The following is a 15,524-nucleotide window of genomic DNA, read 5'->3' as shown; positions in this document are numbered from 1 at the left end:
CGTGACTCTAGTTTGTATGTGTCACGCTTATTTGAAATTCAGACCAAAAATCATACGTCAAAAATGTGGAAATGTGGATATATAACGGAATGCAAACAAATCACAATAACACATCAAATCAAGTTATTATGTTTGGTCATTTTAGAACTTTAGAACTTTCTATAAGATTACCGTGGTATTCACCTTTCCGTCATTTTGACGGTTAAAAAGTGGAGGATAATTTTCAATGCACTTTTCAGACACACACACAAAGAAAGAAACTAGACTGAAAACACCAGTCGCTTGTTTCTTGTGATCACAAAATTTTTGCGATAAAGACGTTTGTCTAATTCTATCGGATCATTTACATAAACATGTATACAAACGCACGGTTCCAGCGAGTTTGAAGGGGAACCGTTTTCATGTTTTTGTGTTTGATAACGTTTCATTCCGTTGTATGTTCCTCGATTTAATCTTATGAATTTCTTTCAGGCAAATCTACATCTGTACTTTGGTATATATTGTTTATACTTTCTCCTAGGCATTTTTAGTACACTTTTTTAGACATTGACCCCACTGAAAATTTGTCTGGGACTGAATATTTCATCTAGCTTATGAACTCAAACAATTGTATCCAATTGATTTTCCCAATCGTATAACACCACACTATGTATTTAAGGGTTAGGTTTAACGTTGATCATCTTTGAGAAAGTAAGATATGTAAATACGATTGTGGACGGTAATACAGCAACGCCGGCATAAATTTCAAGTAATCTTGTAGGCCTACATAATTGTGTGAGAAAACACTAGATGATTGGAAGTTTGAATCATGGCTTTAGTATTGTGAACTCCGAAATGCGTGGAGTTATAGAAAATGGGAAGTTTCCCAACGTTTGAAATGTGTTGTTCACAATCGTATGTTTTTATCTTCATGAAATAGTCCTAAATACATTTTGTCGTTATTCCCTAAAGCACTTGATCGTATACATTTTGGTCCAAATTTATGCTTGGCAAGTATTCAATACGTCTTGCTAAAGTCTGCATGCAGTTGTTTTGTATACTTCAAATGAGCTTTGTTACAAAATAATCCCCTTACCGTGGAAAAGAACAAGAATAAACTGTCTACTCGGTGGCATTATTGTTGTCGTTGTCATTATTTCTTTCATCACTATCATTGCTAGCAAAATGTTCTGTAGCATCGAGTCATGTGTTGGGTATGACAGGCGAGACTAACAGTGCACCTGGTCCCTCCAGTCAAGAGGAACGCCCCGCGCTGGTGGTGACGGCTGTTCAACCGAGATTCCTTCTCGACATCTACAGAAGGGAAGAAGAAAGAGGAATAAGAAAAAAAGGCAAACAAACAAATCGCCGACTGTAAAATAGTTTGACCGAGCTATGGCCATAGGGACTCGATATCACAGACATGGGAGAAAAACTTAGGAGATTCATAACGAGAAATTTATTGCTATTGGTCGTTAAATTATTCGGGGGACGTCGAGCTCTCTCCTTTCCGATGTCGGGGCGATTTCTTCCCTGAGACGTGGAAGAATGGAAAGTGGCGACGCTACCAATTACTTCTCTTCCAATAGCTTAGCCATCCTGGTCATTGATGGAAAAACCAAAAACGATATAAAGGGAGAGAGAAAGAAAGAGCCAAAGAGAAAATGAGAGGAAGAGAGAAAGATTCATCATTATAGAGAGACAGACAGAAACCAAGAGAAGAAGAAAAAACGAATACATGATCACTTAATGATGCAGCTTCCTGTTTTCTCATTATGCCTTCGTCGGATATTGAAAAATTTGTATCTCCCTCACACGGTTAATCAAGTAAATTAGCCACATGTAAAAGCTTGCCGCTGATGGCGATTCAAGAATGCCGATACAGAAAAAAAGGCAACCCAACCCGTGTCCTTTCATGTAAATATTTCACTTTAGTTTAGTGAGGATGAACTGCTGCAAAGCTTACCATTTATTCACGGTACAGGACCAAGGTTTCTACCTACATTCCATTCTTATACCACGTGGAGCAGTGCACGAATGACGTCACTCGCAGTTTTCAAGATATCAAACAAGTGACGTCAGCCAGTTACTCCAGTATTAAATTGATATGAATTCAGTTTTTGAATGGTGGATCAGCATTTATTTGATAAGGAAGCACCGATTACTTATGAGCGAACTAACACGGGACCGTACGTCGGTTGGCTTTAAGTTCCCTCCGAAGGAGAAGCGATGAGGATAAAGAGTCTCGCGAAAGGGCACATCCGTTGCAGCCAGGGAAATCGAACCAGGAACCTCGTGAATGATATTAATGGTCTTATCCACCGAGCCACCTAAGTCTCCGAGCTATCAAGAGACAAAGAAGAACACGCGGCAAAATTCGGTTACACAGCATTATTCCGAGGATTCTTCATCCGAAAATAAAACGAGGTTCGTTATTCCGAAGTGTCGTTAATCCGAAAACGAAGGTTCGTTATTAGGCACCTTTTTTATTTTTCTGATAAAGGAACTTTCGTAATAATGAATCTTTTCGTTTTTATTTTCTGATAATGGTACCTTCGGAATAACGGACTTCAGTCCCAAATTCTTTTATTTGGATTCTATGAGACACTGCCGTAACAACACACGGCACGAGGAGGACCCTTTATGCTAAGAGTCCCGACAAACTTGAGTGCAATGTTTAGCACATATGTGCAAATCTCTCGTGTTCACAGGATCACACCATGACTTCGTATAGCTCAAAAGAAGCAGGGTATGTCTGTTAATAAAGAAGTAAGACATCTGCAGAGATTTGGTGAAGGACTGGTGTATTCCAAACTTTTAGATTCGCAATCGCCGGAGGATGCAATGCACAATGATTCAACGCGAATTACCCACACGATAAAGTGAAAAGACAGCGAGTCTGCTGGAAATATATTGATATCATGGTCTGTAAATATTTTGGCCAATTTAAATAATTGTCATCGTCGTATTACGCATAACATGTTAGTACTTCCATCCAGTCAGTTAAAATGTAAGACCATAAATCGCGGTGTGTGTGGTTCAAACTGAATGGCTCTTTACACCATACCACTCACCGGAGACTTACTTCACTGGTCCGCATTCTCTACCCTAAAATTGTTTTACGCGGTTGTTAAAATGCAATAAAATTCAAATCGTGCGGCGTCAACTTCTCACAGTGCCCGCAGCGGTCAGTCGACACAGCTAATAGAAGTGCCTACTGGGAATTAATTAGCTCAGTTTCATTTGCCACAATAACAATTTTGCCCAGTGACTGGCAATAGGGTTGAAGTGGTACATGTCAACGGAATGCGAACCAATCAGCGCAACAATTTGTTATGATTAGTCGTAAAAGGATTCGTAATCGTATTCAGTCAAGCAAGCTGTTTGTGCGCGCGAAGTGGAGTCGCACCAAAAAGAAGCTATTACGTATGTGAGAAGTGGAAATTGTACAGCTCAGTTACAACGTGAGTGGAGTGAAGCTAGACGTGATGATACTTTTTGAATGGGAAATAAAGTAACTAAAATATTACACTAAAGTTATCTAAAATCATCCATATAATTGTTATGACCACCTGCTTAGTACTCCTGAAGTGTTTTCTACATTCACAGTCGATATCTTCACCAACCACACGAAAATGTAAATGAAAGCTTCCTTGAGTTTGATATAAATGTTATAAAAACGAAATAAATCTCACTCTCTTATTTACTTATCATCCATGAATGACGAAGGTAATGTCGTAATGCAAAACAGGAGAAATTCTACCCAAGTTGGTGGGTTAAGGGACTTCAGAACGATAAGTAATACACTCAGTGACAGTTCGAGGAAAATCAAAAAGTTCGAATGTTTGTTTTTTTTTTTAACTTTGGTTACTTTCATGTGCCTCCCACTCCAGAAAGGACCCAACCAACAATTCGCGACGTCACTGTACCAGAACGATAAAAAGAAATTATAAAAGGTATTTCACATCCTTCTATTTAGATAAAATATCTAATATTCCTTTGAGCTGTTACAGTATTTTTTTTTCAATTCAAATGATTTTATTTCCTTATAAAGTAATACAAAGAAATATACATAACGCTTACATGAGTACATAACATCAAAATGAACTTTCAATCACGTAATTTTCAACAGAACATGAATACAATTATCATAATGATATCAACTCCGATTTGGATAAATAAACAAGTAAGCAATACAATCTTAATTTATAACTTTACATGGAAAAGAGGAATTCACATAGTAGGAATTCACATAATAGGTAGATAAGACCTAGTAATCTTTCGATGCACCACTATCAAATAATCAAACTTCGTGATCTTTTGTACTCGAGTCATGAGTGTGAAATCTGTCAGTGAGACATACAGCTACACATGAAAGTAGTCTGCTGAAAGGCTGATAGCCTTCACAGTACACGTCCCTCAGGAATAAGGTTGGAACATAGGTGCACACACGCCCATAATCCATCTTGATTGATGATAACATAGCGTGTGTAATGTCGTCATTTAATGTCAGAGGTGATAAATGTAAAAAAAGATTGGCAAAATATAATCATTTGACCGAAATTTATGTTCTAATTCGAGCATTTTTTCAACCTGTATTGTTTTGCCTGTAGCATTTGTGACGTGTGACGTCTTTACTTCTGTCATTTAGTAGAAATTGATGTCATTGAAATTGCTCATTTAGACAGCCAAGAGAGGTTCGTCCAAAGCTATTGTGGCATCTTAAATCTTCTCAACGATTCCGTTCCTTGCCTCCTGCAAATACATACTATCCGTAGAAGCCTCCGAAGTTTATCATGTCTGCCTCCAAAGCATCCACAGACTTATGTTAAAGCAAAAGTTGCATGAGAGGACAGAGACCACACTCATGGCGCTCGAAAAAAATGTGTGTTTCCAGGTGTTTCGAGTCCTCCCAATTAAGCTTTCGTTGGTGACATACGCTTTATCGTTTTTCGGGTGTCATAGAAATGAGGCTTGTACTGCTAATCACCCTCATCTCCTCCTTGAGGCCGTAGCGATTGGGGGCTTGTCCGGGAGCTTTTTAAGAAGAGTCCGTGTTTTTACCCACCATGTCCCTCTCGACCCAGGTGTATAAATGGGTACCTGGCTGCGCTAGGGTAATAGTAATGGCAGAGCCCTCTTGTAGAGCAGCGGATAAAGAAGACCTTATAGATATCATTATTATCATTATTATTATAGTTATTATTATTTCTGTAAACTTCAAAGTGCTTTATCGCCGACATTAAGGTCAGACACTCTTTTTAACCGTTTAATAATTCCTCTGGTGGAGATTCAACTTCCGAGAAAGGTAACTATTGGGCTTCAGAAGAACAGTGTTATCCTTTTAGAGGAGAGTAGCTCCAACTCCCACATCGCTGGGGTCGGTAGCAAGCTAGAAATTCTTCTCGAAGTTCGAAGCTTCCAGTACATTCGCAGATTTCGCCCTGAGCATTGCCGTCAGTTTCCGGAACGCCTCCTCCCATGCAGGTTCCCAACCATTCAATCTTCACCCCCTTCTCATTGATACCACTATCAAGCATATAGGCCTACTGATGTTCTCTCTGCATCTGTATGATGGGTCTTATCAGGATTCAAGGGATAGGGTTTCTCTCACTTTTGGGTGTGTTTTCTCTTTCATCTTCATCATGGACTCTTGCGTATCTACCAAACCTGATTTAGCTCTATACAATGTTGGGAATTGATGAAGTACCGAACCTACATCCTGCTGTTCTTGGATGTGAAGCGGGACCACTTTACCTGGTTAGGCACCCTGCTCTTTGCGAAGAATTAATGAAGTGGGATCTTTTACGTGCATGAGTTGCGACTCGCTCACGCACGGACCTCCATTTTTATGTCCTATCCGAGGGACAGAGTGTTTGCCTCTTTATGTAAAGGTTCTGGAATTGAACCCGGGTCCTTTAGATCTGGAGGCACACGGGCTACCGACTGAGTATCACAGCCCTAATGGGCCGTAGCGACTTTGTCTTCGGTATATCACGCGGTGTGGAACATAAACCCAAATCAACGAGACCTGATGAAGAGGCTATAACTCTCAGTCATGCTAGAGGCCACTGCCTATATGGTGTGGCACTCTGCGGATGTGTTCGAAGAAATACGTACCTCTTTCTCTACTCGTGACTCACGCCATGTTTCATCTGGCGCCATCTATACCATCTTTACTCTGTATAATACGTCGTTGAATGTCGACAGTCCTTGTAAAACCGAATTACGTCTAGCAACAATCGGCAGCTCTTCATTTTGAAAGACCAATATTTATACTGTCTGCATACAAAAGTATTCTGGAGACACAGCATCTAAGTAGGTCGATATTGGGCCCTTTATACTGCAGTACATACCTGCACATGAACAGTTTGATACCTGAGAGAACACCGCGTGTCATTATTTCAGCAGTTTGTAAGTTTTATTTTCTCGGGTCAGCTATAATCTCATGTTGTGAGGGTACCAAGGAATATTCAAATCCTGCTGCAGTTTCTACATTTTGGTTTTTAGTCTTCCTCGCACTTGAGAAAGTCTGATCCCAAAGGGTTACGGATTTGGTCTTTCTTACGTACAGTTGACTTGGATACAAGCCTAATTGGCCCTCCTGTACAACTCTTGTGACCTATATTTGAGTTTAGCTCTGAAAGTCTCAATCAGCTGAATATCATCTGTGTAAAAACAACTCAGCGTGTTGATTGTGAATCCATGATCCCTACCCGTTTAACACCATGCACTTTAGTCTACTGGCAATTAAACAAACAAACCATTAAAACTGTCTAGAGAAGGTGACTGCAGCAGAACAACTACAAACGTCGTTTGTTTTCTTGCAATTACGACCAACGGAAACAAAAGAGAATTGACTTATAGAGCTTTTCCCCGTGAAAAGCTTGGTTTCGGGGCTCTCGAACCACTTGGCGCAAGACAACGGATGAAACAAAGGAGTAAAACGGGGATATTTGCCAAGTGACATTGTCAGTATCAAATGAGGCGTGATGACAAAAAACGACGTCAAATCGGTTGGTTCTTGAAGGATGAGCACAGAATCCCTTCTTAAATAGACACTTCGTCACGAGCAGGGGTTTGAATTGATTCCGTCGCGTCTTTTACAAGGACGAAGGATTCTCTCTGCGCTCTACCAGTCAAGTAGGAAAATAGCTTCTACGTACCTACTATTTGAATGGTGACAGCAATCGGTTACAGAGGTGCTATTGCATTAAAGAATAATGATGATACCAAGAGCTTATATAACAGAGTCCTAACTGTGTCTCTGTCCAACATTCGCACAATTCAGTGCTCTTACACACCATTTTGAACACAAACACAAGTTTGTTTCAACGAGCTTGATGTCCAGGTCTTTGTAAACATTGGGTACATTGAACCACAGCATGAATGTATTCTTTTGCAGTTCGACATTCGAGGTCTCCAGAAATCATCATCATTCCATAGCGGTTCTATCCGTACTATTGATATCCTCGTTACGCTCATTTTGCGTTCACCAATACAAATTGACAGCCGAAAATGGAAATTGACAAAGTTACAACAACAACAGCAACAACAACAACAAACAAACAAACAAACGAACAAAATATCAGTGTGAACACTGCTCGTACGTCTCTCAATTGTCTGGGTGCTCACCGGATTCTGAAGTGCCGGCAGACTTATGCATCGATCGATCTGGCCTAACAAGCACTATCGCTTTAATTGCACTTTCAAAGAGGGAGTCGCTAGCCGAACAAATAAGTTGGCTACTGTAATCTATTAGCAGATCGAATGCTATCGATCCCTTCTCAGCCATTGAGGGCACGGCGGCTGCAAATAGGAGGCTTGGCGAGTCTTTATACAAACTAATCCGATAATTAGGAGGCTCGCTCGCCTGGCTTCTTTTGAAATCGCCCGGTACACTTCTCTGGCCGTCAGTCCAGAAGAGGCTTATGGCCCAACTTTGGGACAGTTAGGCCATGATAGGCCAGAACAATACCGCTATTATCAGGGATGAAACAAGGGATGAAAAGAAATAAGGGATTCGTAATGGATACCTCTGTGTTCAACTCAGCGTGCAGCCAGCTTCTCTTTTGAGGCGTGGCATTCAGGTTTTGTAAATCATGATCGTCTCTTTCAAAATATCGATCTTCATTTAATCATTTCGTGGGCAACAGATTCGACACATAATAATATATGAATACTTCTATAACCTTTACATCCAAATGAACAACATAATCCTATAAGAAAGATTCTAAAAAGAATCATACATAGCCTTTTTTTGTTTTTGCATTTTAATCTGTTGATTTTTATTGTTTTAGCTATGTGCGTCAAGCGTTTCTTCGTTCATGTTGCTAAGACGAAGTACTTTGTATGCATAGTAGAAGTAGATATATGATTGCATCTTTGTGAAGGCAGCTCATGAAACAAGAATTGACATGTGAGCATACTCTATCGTTTCATTCCAATTTTGACAACTGATATCTGGTGATGATTGTATTTAGCGCCCAGTGATCAGATTCCAAAGAGCTTCCAATGACCCCAAAGCGTCTAGGTTGAGAGAGAACGAAGGTACGCAAGCCTGAAAAGGACACTCGAATCTCATCGGGTTCCTGTCTACATTCATTTCAACTTCAAGCCATAGATATGCCGTTTCACAAATAATGATGTGTTGTAGATTTCGCACTTGTATATTACACCCAAGCACACTAGTATCATTTTAGGCGGCAGAATTCGAGACCCGAGGATGTACATTTCTGACAAAGCACATTTCACGCACTTGATCAAAATTTGATTTAGAAATATCAACTTCACATCATTGTTTCTTCTCATCGCTTATAACTTTATTTGATCTAAGAAAACAACAACACCTGTGTTGTAACTTTAATCACCTGATAGTACAAGTAACAGTATTAAGAATAATCTCGATGACAATAACGGCAATTTAAATTCAATTTCAATTTCATCAACAATAATGATGATGATAATGATGATATTGTGAGAACATAGGACTTAGTATTTTCAGATATTCACGGTGTAGTATCTTCTCTTCTTTACTTACCATACATATTCAGACACGCTTGCACGTATTCCACCAAATTAAACAGTACCCATTGACACCTTTGAGCGACCTGAACTAATCTAATGGTTTGTACATCATTCTCACAAACCACTACACTCCAACAGGTTACCAATCCATCGGTAGGTGTCAAAAAAGCTTTGTACACGAGTTTAGATGGTTATTTCTGCCGCTTAATTCATGAAGGCAAAGAAAGGGGCAGCTCCTTCGAAGAATCGACGTTTATTCAATGTGAATTCATTTCGCAGGTGGATGATTTATTTCGCAGAGGAGAGGATAGTATTTGGTCAAGGGCGACTTAAGTCGGACCTTTTGAACCTTTATTACCATTTGACCTCTGTGAAACTGGCCTGTTCCTCCAAATGACAAAAATGACCACTGACCGACGATTTAATAATCATGGGTTGTCGTGTAGGAGCAGATATGAAGTCTATATCTGTTTGGACACTTCGACAATTCGCCATACACTTCCGCTCCAACATCTTTGCTTTTTTTTTATTTTCGGTGAACACATCATTTGTGGAGACCAAAAAACAAAACAAAAACAAAAACAAAAACAAAAACAAAAATAACACACAAACACTAACACACAAACACATACACACGCACGCGCGCGCGCACACACACACACAACCAACATCAATTGTCATATTTCTGGTAGATCTTATGGGGAAAAAATTCCTGTTCGTCTGCGAATGAGTACCGACGGGCAAAAATCACTGCTATAGACGGTCATCTTGGCAATGTGGAGACAACAAGATTTCAGAAGAATCTGTGAAGAAGGATGGATGGGTCTAAGACACCAAAGTGTAACAAGTGAACACGACGGAGACCGAAAGCAAGAACACACTTAGTATATATATATATATATATATATATATATATATGAGATTAAAACCTAAAAGGGCATTAATCTCATATATATATATATATATATATATATACTAAGTGTGTTTATATATATATATATATATATGAGATTAATATCTCATATATATATATATATATATATATATCTCATATATATATATATATACATATGAAATATGTTACTTCTGTTTTTCAATACAATGTATAATTACTATGCATATAAGGTTCCTCCATTATTTTGTAGTCTTTTCATTCCACAATATTCATTTTACCATTATTCTCTGTTATCAAAGAAAGTGAAATAAATATGTTTTGTCGAAAAATGAAAAAAAACTTTGAAATTGAAATTGAAAGGATTATTCCTCTGTTTCTCCTTTGTGGGAAAAGAGAACGAGCTGAAAACACCGTGTTCTCTTCCTTCATATCTCACATATCTAAACTATTTTTAGGAGAAGTAAAAAGCTGTTTGCACCGGTCACCTCCCTCCCAAGCCATGTACGATGATGGAGTATAGATACTGATTCAATGGCGAGTTTTTTGCTCATGTTAATTTGGCTTTCATGAAAGCTATACACGATATTGTAGTTCCTCAATATCATGTTAGTTTTTTCTAACAGGATTTCAAGTAATCTGAAGTCTTTTATTTTTTCCGTCCATAACATGCGATCGTGTTGGCCATAATGAGAACACAACCCAATTTAGTTGGGACACCTAACGCCAACAACAAACATGTATAAATTGATGATCATTAAAGTTCGATTGAGTGGGCTGATATCAAAGCAAGAAGCGCTCAGCATGTTGCTGAATCAATTTGGAGTCAAAAGGGAAGAAAGTGACATTCTATTGATTGGAGCCTTTTACCTTTCGATCCGATTACAATGGTGCAGACTCACTATTGCCTGTTGTACTGTAAACGTGGCACAATGTGACATAAGCATACACTTCCCTTCGCGATGATTGCCGGTTTTATCTCACGTTACAGAGTGCCCAATCAAATTGCAGAGATGGAGAAGTAAAAACATATTAAGGCAAGAACCATCGATTGTAGTGATCATTTCACAACCTTCTTTCAATTGTTTGTTGAGAAACCGTGCGAAGCTATATAGCTTCTTATTTTTAGGCTTTCACTGCCGTATTTAAAAAAAAAAAAAAAAACTCCCAAGCGGCTCATGTGTATTGATTGTAGTTTCATACGGATCAATTCTACATAAAATCCGTCTCACTTTTAGGGTTCATTCCTTTTGTGCATGTGTGTGCGCTGTGTTGTGTGTGCGATTTCCAGTCCCCATATAGACGCAAAGAGCACGCCGCCCTTTTCTCCAAATCAATGCGTGATTGGGCAGAATCATTAGAGCACATTATTAATGTAAGGCGGCCTCGCTGAAACATTACTGGACAATAGACCCGGGGGATTTGGAAAAGCTCCGGCGGCTTGGTACTAGCGCTCTTCGCGATAGGCTGAAAGTGATATCTATAATCCAGATATTGTTCCGCGATATATTCTTTTAACTATGTGACGAAACCTTAACTAAGCCGCGAAGCAAAAGAAGATTTCACCCTCAACGAAAACATTTTGAAGGGAGTGATACTTTGTGTCAGTCTGGACTTTTGAAGCGCGTCTACGGAAGCCGTATATACAGTCAGAAAAAAAAAAATGAAACTTACAATTGGAATGAATTTTGTGCAGGCACATTTACCGAATTTTCAAATCGTGCAACAATGTCGCAATTTTCTAAGCATTACTTCCTAATGATAAACTATGTAATTAGATATCTTGTTGATAAAAAAACATGACTGAACATACTTTCATCGTATAACGTGCCATTATGTTTCATTCGACATAGCCTCAAGTGGCCTGTTTTTTTTTCCTCGAAAGACCTATTACAATAAACCACTCTACCTGAATAGATGCTTTTATCTTGTTCTCCTTTCAAGAGTAACTTTTACAGCTCTACATTCATGACAGTCATAATGATAGAGATTGACTGTTTGACCTTTTCATGACCCTCTTGACTTGCTCAAGATAAGAGTCTAGTGAAGATGTCTCGATCGACCGACTATTAAGAGGTATCCCTACTGCTTGCTATGCACATTTTTAGAGGGGGAGGGGTGAGCCGGGGGAGGCGGGTTTTTTGTTTTGTTTTAAGGAGAAATTTGTTGTACGATGAACTTTCAATAATATAATCTAATCAAACATGGAAACAATCATAAACCATGATAATTATGTGAAATTGGCAGGTATGACTAAGGACTTCAAGTATCATTGTACTGTGACCAAGTAACATAACTGTGTAACGTATTCAATAATTATTTGAGGCATAAATAATTTATAGTTTCTTCAAAGAACCCCATATTCATAATAAGTTATTATATTCAACATAGGGGCATATCTGCGTCTGTTTAAGGATTCATTACATAAAATTTGGTAGTGAAATTTGACCGTGAGAAAAAATAGTTTGCCCGCATTTGGCCTTAAAATAGACTGAGTTTGGCCGTGAAGGCTTGCGGCGATCTGGCAACCCTTGTCGCGGCATCTAGTACTTTTTTCCTCAGGTTCTTTGCATTTCGCTATGAAAATGTCTAAATATGATTACTTCGACTTGCGGTAGAATTGTCAATGGCAAATGCTCACAACAAAAATGCAGACATTATTATAGCTCCATGCATATTCAGTGCCAAGAGGGCATTATCTATCGCTAAGAAGTCCAAGTATGCAGCGTCTTCTCATCTTTGATGCCGTGGTTTGGTGTCTTGTGTAGGCAAGATCCTATGTTCAAATCCTTTTGATGAAGCAACGCATACCTCCTTCCCCCCCCCTCTCTCTCTCTCAGCGTGTACAGAGAGGCAGTTCGGATTGATTGACTGATTGACTGATTGATTGATTGATTGATTGATTGATTGATTGATTGATCGCATGATTGATTGATTGACGGATTGATTGACTGACTGATTGATAGAGCTTTTAAAGATATTTACACTCGTGCTGATCTACAACGAGAACCAGCAATAACGTGATGAAGTACGAGTGTAGAAAATAAGTGAAGAGTAAACTAATAAAGTAGTTGGCATTAGTAAAGATGGTGCATATTGCAACATTGGCTCGAAATGTATAAAGTGCAGGGATCACCGGGAAATTCTGACCATAAAATCATTTTTTTTTTCAGTCAAATACCTTTTCACAAACAGTATGAGACAAGTGGAAAGTTGTCAATATTTTGTGCTTTCTGTTGTTTATTCGGAATTCGAAGAACTGGAAATGAGAACTCTCACATTATCTGTACTTGGAAAGTTTTCTGTCAATAATCGCAAAATCTCAGTCATTTTTATAGGAATCTGGACCTTGGATCTACAAGATACTGGCAAGGGGTGGTATAGTATTGGTGGAGACGAGGATTGGGCTTTTAACTTTTTGCGAGATACCAAGAAACCACTTATGAAATAGTACAGAGCATCGCCATTCTAAGAGGAATTCAAAGTTTATTTGATGAAAACCTGTTTTGGAATGGCTGAGACATTCAAAAACAAAATAAAACAAAGCAAACTTAATAAAAGGTGGGTCCCAACTTTTATTAGGATGGCTCTGTTTTGGATATCTCAGCCATTTCAAAATTGTTATTCGTCAAATGAATGTGGAATTCCTCTTGGAATTAAATTATTCTCTTTCATGTTTCTTAAGAGGTTTCTCATTATCTCACGAAAAACTGTTAAAAAACCTGAAGTTAGGCCTCAACCAAAACTAGACGATCCCTTTCAGCTGTAAGGCTCACCGAATCTTAAGGTATCCTTCACTTACTTGCAGCAGTTTTGTATTATCTCGATTTTAAAAAAATCAAATTGAATGGCCTAAGATTGATAAGATATAGCGTGCATTCATTGCAAAGTAAAATGAAATAGATGATACAAGAGCAGTAACAGGTAAGAGATTAAGAGAATACCCGAGCAAAGTCACACGATTATGCTGACTAGTTCGTACTGGAGCATGAACGATGTCGGTGCCATTGGGAGACGTGTACGAACGCGAGGACGATGAGGATGATGATTAATGAAGGGAAACAAGTTAAAGGTATGGTGTAATATTGGTTGACATAAGGATTCAACTTTTAACTTCTTGCGAGATACTTGAAGAAATACTGAGAGCATACAATTCTAAGAGGGATTCAAAGTTTATTTGATAAAAATCGGTTTTGAAATGGCTGAAATATCCAAAAACAAAATAAAACAAAGGAATCCTAATAAAAGGTGGGTCCCACCTTTTATCACGATTGCTTTGTTTTGGATATCTCAACCATTTCAAAACCAATTTGCATCAAATTATCTTTGAATTTCTCCTAGAATTATATGTTTTTTTCATATTTCAAAAGAGGTTTCTGATTATCTAAAAAAAAAATCATTATTAAAAAACGTTGGAAACCTGAAGCTTATCTCAACCGAAACTATACCAACCCTTTAAGTTCGTGTCATGGTATAATATGCATGATAATATGACTTGGATGGCTAAACAAGTGTCCAGCACATGATCAAGACAGCTGAGTTGGCATGTCCATTTACGTAACGTTGGACATTTTTATATTCCCTTTCGTATCTTTCTGTATATCTGCCTTGTTTTGGTGCCGTTTGTTTCCATGCTTGGATCTATGTATTACAACTTTTCTGTTTATGTTTGGTAAACTCAACTAGTCGTGTACTAGTAACTTTTAAGACGTGTCGAAAAGAGGTAAGGCGGCAGAAAGGAAGAGAATGGAGAGAGAGAGAGAGAGAGAGTGTGTGTGTGTGTGTATGTGTGTATGTATGTGTGTGCGTGTGTGTGTGTGGAGGAAGAGGAGAGAGAGAATTATAATATTAAGAAGAATAGTTACTGTAGTAAGGAACGCCAAAGTTTAGTAAGGATATTTGATACGAGTCTCTGTCCCATAATCAAAGCCAGAGTTGCACTTCAAGGCCAGGGGCTCTCAAAATCATGCGTGAGTCCAATTAATTTTGGGGTTTTTTCGGAATGGAGGGGGTAGGGGAATATTTGACGATTTGAGTCATAATCAACTCGCCTCAGTGCGTCCGAGCAACCTCTCGCGTAAACTAATCACCTCAATTAGTGTAAAATGGGAGCAAACGATCGTAATTAATAACTTCCATTGTGTCGCCACAAACCCAAAGCGTTTCCGACCTGTTTTATTGGTCTACTTCATTATTGTGCGTTGTAATTCTCAAAGCAAGTGGTTTGTTATTTTCTCCTCTCATGAACAACCTAGAGTCTATGCAATGTTTCTCCCCACTCCAAAAGCAAACTCGTTGCCTTTTTTTTATTATTATTATTAAGTGTTTTTTTTTCTTTGGTTCATCAAGTTCACGAGGCAGTCGGCGAGATGAATGGACCGCGCCTAATTCGCCAATTTGACCCTCGGATGGACCCGCAGCCTCCGCCCCCGGGGTAGAGCTCTGTTTTGTTTTTCCCTCTCGAAGCGTCGATACATCCGTGGTAGTGATATGGTTGTGAGGCAGTCGGTACCGCAGAGCGCCCGGCCAAGAATCTCGCGGGGTGCCGCTGCGAAGCTCTTCTCCTCGTCTGAGCGGACCTGTGCCCAAAACGCCGACGCTCATTACAGAATTAGCATCGCGGGCT

The sequence above is a fragment of the Diadema antillarum genome, unplaced genomic scaffold (assembly GCF_040938485.1).
Source record: "Diadema antillarum isolate AM-2024a unplaced genomic scaffold, OU_Dant_1.0 seq00000098_RagTag, whole genome shotgun sequence".
NCBI lineage: Eukaryota > Metazoa > Echinodermata > Echinoidea > Diadematoida > Diadematidae > Diadema > Diadema antillarum.
The sequence above is the reverse complement of the archived record's forward strand: the minus strand, read 5'-3'. Positions refer to the sequence as shown.